Genomic DNA, 8,788 nt, shown 5'->3' on the forward strand with positions numbered 1-8,788 from the left:
TAGTTAAACATATAATTTCAAATTATGAGGAAGATGGTCAGGGTTGCGGTCAAAAAAGAAAAAAAAAAGTTAACAACTATCTATTCTCCTACGTTTCGCCCAACTTTGTAGAGCTTCATCAGAGCTTTCCACGTTGATAGTTTTCGAAACTTTTATTAAAATGCATTTATTAGTTATGGGAAGAAACTAGAACTAATTATGGAAATAAACGTCGGGAATAAAAAAATAATGTTTTCTCAAGGCTTAATTACAAAAAAATATCCAATCCAATCTTCATGAACTAGAAGGCTGCTTGTACATGACTTATATTAAAGTATTAATGTTTGGATGAGGGAGTGAGTAACTCAGTGGTAAGGAACTGTGCTACTAACTTCATGAACCCAGGTTCGTATTCAGCTGTGGCAGATAATCAGTTTCTGCAGCCCCCTGTGGGTTCGGGAGCCCTCCAGAGTCCACCCAGCCCCATAAAGTGCACTATTAAAATCTGGTAGTCAAGCGTGATTCTGATCAAATCACCTCCTTCCACAACCGTTGGTCTAGTAAGAGTAATTCCTAACAAAATAAAAACAGACATCCTCCGGACAAAATAAACAACGCATCAAATTTTAATAATTACTTTCATTCAGCGCGATAATAAAATGAATGAAGGATATGTGGCGCAAATTGTAATACTAAAAGTAACCCACAAGAGCCCATAAGAATATGCGACTGATTAAATCCGCCCGAAGACTAGCCGAGAAATAGCAACAAACATCGGCCAGAATAAGTTATAGCTGTTATTGTGTAGCTGACGTGACCTGAAAACAAAGTTGTGATGGGCACATTAGCGCCTTCGAGGCCGTTTGCTCAGCTTCATAGCTTTCTATTCATAGCCACTCTGGTTCCGTAATGCATTTCAATCTAAAGGCGGAGGCTATCCTTGATAGTATCTTCAAGAAACCAGCAATTTCAGATCCTAGGATATCCATTTAAAGAGACACTACAAAAAATGAAAAACGCATACGACTGCAAATGAAGCACTTAGGGGTGCTATAACAGTAACTTAGATTGGAAACTTGAGTTATTAGCACCACCAGTAGTCAGAAACGTCGTTTTGCGATTTGTTTATAATCACTGAATAGAAGAACAAGTGTCTACAGACTTATAAACAGTGAGACCAAAAAGAGTATGTGTGGTGGTTTCCCGTTCAGAATGGTGAACAAGATGCAATGGCAGATACGTCTGCACACTGGGAAGTTTAGGTCTGCCCTCTGACAAGACCCTCCCTGACAAGATCGCAGGGATAGGTAGGGAGAGAGGGAGGAAGGGAGGGAGAGAGGGAGGAAGGGAGGGAGTGAGGGAGGAAGGGAGGGAGTGAGGGAGTGAGGGAGAGAGTGAGAGTGAGAGTGAGAGAGAGAGAGAGAGAGACTTATCTTATCTTATGAATGGGAGAGGAGGTGGGATAACTGTGCAACTGGAAGACTGACTCACGAGTTCCTACTAGATGTCAGAAAAAGGGTCAAAAATGAATGGATAGAGACAGATCACTGGAGAGTGCAGCTTCTTACAGGCGATGGCAACATCAATTCCAAGTTACACTTCTTCAAAAAAAAAAAAAAAAAAAAAAAAAAATTACCATAACTGTAGCTGCGGAACCGTAGAAGGCGTGAAACATAATTTTTGACTGCCCTATGTACACTATGTACCAGACTGGCTTTAACAGGTGAATTCTCCTTGCTCGAGAAGCAAGTCTTAGAAAGTGTTTGCAATGTAGATCAGAGGTACCCAATCTTTTAATAACGTGTTCCAAAAATAATCCATATTCAGCCATGCCACAACTTCAATCCCCTCCCATACGTTGATAGCTTAAGTCATTAAAATTGAATAGGAAAAAAATCAAACGAAGAATTAATACTTTTATCTACTAAAATAAATATAAGTAGTAAGCCATACTAATTTGAGGAATTCTATATATTTTGATTCTCAACGTAAACAGTTTAATAAAAAACTAATTCACATCAAAAATTATAAACTTCTCTTTTAGAAGTTAGGGAGAAACATGGAGCTGGTAGCCACTTGACATATACATGAGAGAGGAAAGGTAGAAGGACCGGCCCTTGAGTTACCCCAGGATGAGGAGCGGCAAAAGCTTTTCAAGCGTTCTCCAGCAAACTCATTGTCTGCTATTCAAAGCAAAATAATCTTGACTTGTTATCAAATACTTTATCCAGTTAATAAAATATGAACTTACAGTTAGTAATAAGGAAAGATAAACATTTTACAATTCAGATACAGACAAGAAAATAAATCGCTTTTGACAAGGAATAAAACTTTTAGCCAATTTTGAAATGTCACGATGATAGTGAGTGAGAAATTTTAATTGTTCTTGCTTAATTAATTGAAACGTGCTGATTAAACTGAGATAAGAGAAATTAATCATTTCATTAAAATCAGGAGTATGATCCATGACATCATTTTTTTGTTTTTATTAGAATTACATTACGGCGATATTTAAACACCTGGTTTATTGGTGGTGATATTTATTTCAGTTTAAAAATTCATTTTCTGAAAATTGTATTAACTGGAAATTATCCTAATTCTGCTAAGCCACTTCTGGGAGTATAGGTACCTAAGTGACAGTAGTAGCTGTTATTGATGAAATCGGTACCCAACATTCCAACAACTTCAGGTCCAATTGGACGAACAGTTTTCGAAGAACAGTTGTGACAAGGAGATTAAATTTTCCAATGTGTAAGCGAAACTATTTTTTTCTTTCTCTTTCTCTTTTTAATTACATCCGCAAAACTACAAAATAATACGAAAATGACAATCAGCAGATTGCCTGACTGTTACATTAATTAAACAAATAGCATATAAGGGGTGAGGAAGAACAGCACCCAGCGGTACCTACTACTCTGCCTTTTCTTACTTTTTCAAGTTAGCAGGTATCTCATCCACGTTATTTTTAGTCTCCTTCTTATGTTCTCGGAAATGAGAGTCGTGGCCATTCAGTGACTCTTGGAATTTTCAAGTCGGTATGTAAAGTATTCTTATTTACATACCATGTTGCTTTGGTGATAAGTCATTTATTTTAAATTGGATAGATTGTAGTCCTTTGATGTGAGTCTGTTCAGCTATTCCATAAATTTGAAGTGTATAATTCCAAACAGGTTTTAGTAATTATCTGTATGCGCTTAATTTTTGTCACGTTTTTAATTTGGAGTTTCAACTGAGTAGTGATCGCAATAGATTTAGTAACTGACGTTAGGTACCACTTTATTCTATCACCATGGTGGGGGATCAAGTTTTCAGCCAAGTAGACGACCACAGAAATAAAATTCGACCCCTCAGGCCGGATTCAAACTGGCGCGGCTTTTGTTCACAGGTTGCAAAGACCAACATCTCAACTGTTTGTTAGGCGGCCCCCGATCTCCTCTCTGTGCCGGTGTTCATAAGGAAATAACATTAAGTTCTTTGAAGAACTGAAGGCCTGAGCTAACCCGTTGTTCAGAACGGTCCCCCCACGGGGTGTGTTAGAGGTGTGGGGTATCTTAGCCTAGGAGGTGCTAAGACACTTTCCCCTTGGACGACGTTTTTGCTGAGGGAAAGATTTCGAACTCTGAAGTCGTCTTCACTACCACCACCAGCAGAGCGATCCCTCCCAGATTTATGAGATCCCTCCCAGATTTATGAGATCCCTCCGCAATTAATGCAAGCCGCTAGTAAAACAAACATTTAGTAGACTCAGGCTACTTAAAATGCCACTCTTGTAAAAAAAAAATACAAATAAAAAGGCGTTTATAACATATTTTATTATTTATATAAAGTTTGTATTGTTTTTAATAATAAAAGGAGTTTAAGTAAAAAAAAAAAATTGTAAGCAACTCTTCCTCAATTAAATATAGACAAACTAGCTATAATTTCTACTCAAATCCTAAATTAGTGATAAAATAACTATTTTCGACTAGAGATGAATACCACTGAAAATATAACGTAACAAAAAAAATCTAATTTAAGACGATGACTGAACATGCCTCGAGGAAAATTTTCAAGGTATATGAAACAAGCAGAATTCCAATTCGTTAAATACGACTGACAGAAAAAGCTATAAATTACATTGCACCTTTTACCACCCACCGGTGGGTGAGCTGTTATATTGGAACTGATACAAAAATCGAAAGAAGGGCTAACAAACAATCAATTTTAACCTCCATTAAGAAGTTTGTAAACACTAAATGGATGGAATAGGTTTATTTTAGGGAAATTCGTAGAAAATGAAACGAGAAAGGATGGTAGTGGGAAGAACAAAGAATGAACTATTACGTGTTTCATACTTAGATTATCTCCAGTTATGCTTGATTATAAGGATCTCGAGGCCGCTCTACCTTTTTATAGATAAATACTTCGAAATAAATTTATATACTTCGAATAAACTTCGGATACATATACTTCGAAAGCCAATATGTAGAGTAAATAACTGAAGAGAAAAAAAGAGTAGACGGAAGAACGAAAAAAACAATATGGTGAACAATTTAACATCTAACATTGAATCCGGTAGCTCATGATCTTCGAGCAAAATAGGGATGCAAATGTAGATATACAAGATATCGATATTTTTATACATCGAAATAGTGATTCGATATATCAATAAAAAAATTGAATACTTCGATATAACAGCCTTTCAAATTTTTAACATTAAAAAAAAAAAATATGAATATTACATTGAATTTAAGGAAAGGATCTTAGAATTCTGTTAGCTATCGGAGTATGTAATTTGCATACCAATTGCATATTTTATAATTTATCATTATGCATTAAATCACAAAATAAGCATGTATCTATTAACACTCATAATAAAAAAAATTACAATGAAAATGAGAAGAAAATCAAACTTTAATATAAAAAAAAAAATCAATATTGAATGAATCACTTAAAACTATTAAATTTTTTATATTAATTACCAAAAACACTAATTTGATAAAACACGGTTTAAATGCTTAATATACACAAAATTTAAAAAAGAAGTAATTATATAAATAAAATTAAAATTAATAATGAACGATGCCTATCAAACGAAAAACTAAAACTATCATTAAAAAGAAAAACAAGATTGTTATTATGATAGAAACAATAATAAAACTCATATTTCTTAATTTTTTCATTTTTAAAAATAATACATTTATTTTTGATACACTCAGTCATACACCGATATTATAATATATCAAATGAAAATTATCGGACAAAAATGTTAATACATTTTTAAATATCGATAGTTCTGTATAATCATAGAGAAAAAGAACCTTGGTGGGCAATGAATTCTTTCAGTTTTCTGGTGGATAAAACAACCCCATTGTCGAAATTTTTTAACACTTATTCTAACTAATTTTTCTCTGAAAATGAAGATGAAAAGGTAATACCGAATTATCTAACATCAACACTGATTGCCAATAATTAGAAAAAAATTCCTAAGAAGGAAAAGGCTCAAAGAAGAAAAGCATCAGAAGCATTTATGGTTATAAAGAATTGTTATGTGGGTATGACAAAAGCTACGTAGAGAAATAAACACTATGGTATTTAGTAATACGTAGGTCAGAATCTAAGTAACAAATAAAATCCTACGATATTCCGAATAGTTAAACATCATATTGATAATTTATTAAACTATTATGAATTGGAGGAACATGCATATACAGGAGAATCAGCGCCAATGAAAACTGAAAATTAAGAAGCGGTTGCTGCACAAAATGAATTTGAAGAAGAGGACAAAGATGTTGATGATTATTTAGAAGCAGAAAAGGAAGAACTTGGAAATCCTTCAATAACTAAATTAAATTAATTTAGATGTTTTAAAAATTGACATAAATAAACTGTTTTTTTTTTATTATATTTAAAAATCGTTAAAAATACAACATATTGTAGGTTTTGTAATTATCGCAGAATGTCTGATATTTTGTAATTAATTGGGTAAGAAACCAAGGTGTACAAGTAACAATATTGTAAATAAATTATCTGTTTCCGAACCAAATTCACGCTTTAGTGAAATTTTCGATAATTAGTTGTTAATTAATCATAATTTCACAATTTTCTCTATTATGATACTTGAATTTGGTTCAGGAACAAATAGATAGCACGTAAAAATCGCTTCGTCAAGGTACTCTGCCAATATCAGAAGAAAATTAAGAGGCATATTCCTTTCAACTTATACAAGATCACTGAGTTTGCGAGCAACTCGAGGAAGTGGTTAGTACGATATCGTTCCTAGTTCTTTTTTCGATTAACTATCAGTCACTGTTCCTTCAGACGTAAATGGAGGAAACTTGAGGTGGGCTGATATGTAAAACGAAACTATATTTATCTTGCTTTATACTTCTTCAGAAGCATTGGCTCTTTCTGTGACCGGAAAACAAAACAAAAGATGCTGAACGCGTTTTCCAAATATCCGCGAGCCCGATATACACTATTTTTTACTACCTTTCTTTGTTTGTCCAGGAATAGTTTTCAAAATATTTTGGTGAAGGGAATGGCATCGGCTGCAACAATGACGCACGTGACAGTAGAAATTCTTCCAGGTAAAGATCTTTTCTTCAGGTAAATTTCCACCGAAATAACTCAATTTCACAATTTTTCCTTGATATCCAACATATATAAGAATACATGGAGCCCATAAATTCCAATAATATTATTGGAACACGATAGCTCACCATCCAGAATTACAAGATATTGATGGAACTGCCAGATGTTTTTGTATCCAGCTATAATTAGATTCCATTCCTTTAGTACCGAGGATATCTCTTTACCTTCTTTGGATCACTGCCGCTAGAAAATTAAGAAAAATATTTTTGTTTAAAATATCAAGCAACTGCAGGATGATTACTTGCGAAAAGAGTTTGATAAATATAACACGATAAGCAAGAAAAAAATATCTGTTCCAGGCAGATGGAAAACGACAATCCAGCCACGAGATAGAAGAAGGTAGATCCACTTTGCTAAATTAAAGTTCTAACATTCACAATGTCAGTGTCGCTAACCAATTGACTGATTACTATCCTCAGCCTTCCACCTAATGCTACCTACCATCTTCCAAGATTAAATGGTAACCCCGGTTTCAGCCCATTCTGTAAAGATATTGCCTGGAGTTGATTGGTTCTCTTGTTAAGTGATTCATCTATATTGATTCTAACCAAAAGAAAAAGAGGTTCTTAAAAAAAAAAAAAAAAAAAAAGGAGAAATAATGGAAGTGGAAAAATCTAAACGAAGAGGAGGGGGGTAATCATACCCACTAGTGCAACGCGCAACTAAAAACCAACAAAAATTTGATTTTGATAACACGATAATTTTACATAAAGAAAACAACATGTTCAAAAGAAAAATACTTGAGTCAAATTATATATCATAGAACATCAATACAGTTAATTTTAAAACAGATACAAGAAATTTGAACCAATAAAATGCAGAGAAATTTAAGCAAAATAAAGGTTTGAAAAATATGGTTAAAATTTTATGATACTATTCACAATTAATTTTAATGATAAAATAAATAAAAATTTAGACCAAAATGCAATTTGAAATAAATTAATTATATGCCTGACCTGAGTGTATGAAAGGTTAATAATAGTCTGTTTATATGATACGATGATAGTTGACAGTATTTAAGTAGATTCAAAATAAAATGTATAAAAATTATTGAACTTATGTCAAAATAGGTAACTAAATATAAGCTTATTAATTATTATTATAATTTCCCATTAATTCATTGTTTCATAGCGTTATTTGTTCCTAATTAAGGGAGTTACTCCCATGAAGTATTTAGTTAACCAAACACATTTAAAAATATGATTACTAGTGCAACACACAACTAAAAACCAACAAAAATTTGATTTTAATAACAAGATAATTTTACATAAAGAAAACAACATGTTCAAAAGAAAAATACTTGAGTCAATTTATATATCATAGAACATCAATACACTTAATTTTAAAACAGATACAAGAAATTTGAACCAATACAATGCAGAGATTTTAAGCAAAATAAATGTTTGAAATAAATTAATTATATACCTGACCTGAGTGTATGAAAGGTTAAAAATAGTCTGTTTATATGATAAGATGATAGTTGATAGTATTTAAGTAGATTTAAAATAAAATGTTTAAAAATTAATGAACTTATGTCAAAATAGGTAACTAAACATAAGCTTATTAATTATTATTATAATTTCCTATTAATTTATTGTTTCATAGCGTAATTTGTTTGTAATTAATGACTAAAGGGCTAAATAGCCTGCAAAGAATTGTGTGAATTGTGAGGTGTAAATTTATATTTAAGATATGCTAAATTATTAATAGTAACGATGTTGTTAAAATTGTTACAAACGTGTGTATAATAAGCTGTTTGATTGTCAAATTGTTGAAGATGGCCGAATCGGCCGAAACGTTGCACTGTTGGTAATGTAATAAACAGTGACGAGACATAAATAAATACCTTGATTAATTTATTTTAAAAATATGATTAAGTTTCAATCTCTATCTCTCGAGAAGATGAAATACTCTTTTCATAGCAGATTTATTTTCTAATAATTTAGTCCCGAAAAGAAGACCTTCCAATGTAAAAATGTTATTAGGATCTTGCCAATGGGTAGTTTCTCTATATGCCATTGTAATCTAACATTACATTTACTAAATGTATTTTTATGTAAATACAATTTGAATAAATAAAAGAAATAATAATAATTTAGTAAATTATTTCCTCATAACATAGCTTTATTCTCTTCTCTTTATATATATTAAGAATTAATACCAGGGCATTCAAAAA

The 8,788-nt window shown here is 32.3% G+C and overlaps 1 protein-coding gene across 6 annotated transcripts in view; it reads right to left on the bottom strand.

Moving 5' to 3' along the window:
* Pde9 (phosphodiesterase 9) overlaps positions 1–8,788 on the bottom strand; it is a 681,542-nt gene that overhangs the window by 571,837 nt on the left and 100,917 nt on the right. The gene's annotated exons all lie outside the window — the stretch shown is intronic.

This window comes from Halyomorpha halys, unplaced genomic scaffold (genome assembly GCF_000696795.3).
Source record: "Halyomorpha halys isolate HHAL.00 unplaced genomic scaffold, Hhal_1.1 Scaffold46.1, whole genome shotgun sequence".
NCBI classification, from domain to species: domain Eukaryota; kingdom Metazoa; phylum Arthropoda; class Insecta; order Hemiptera; family Pentatomidae; genus Halyomorpha; species Halyomorpha halys.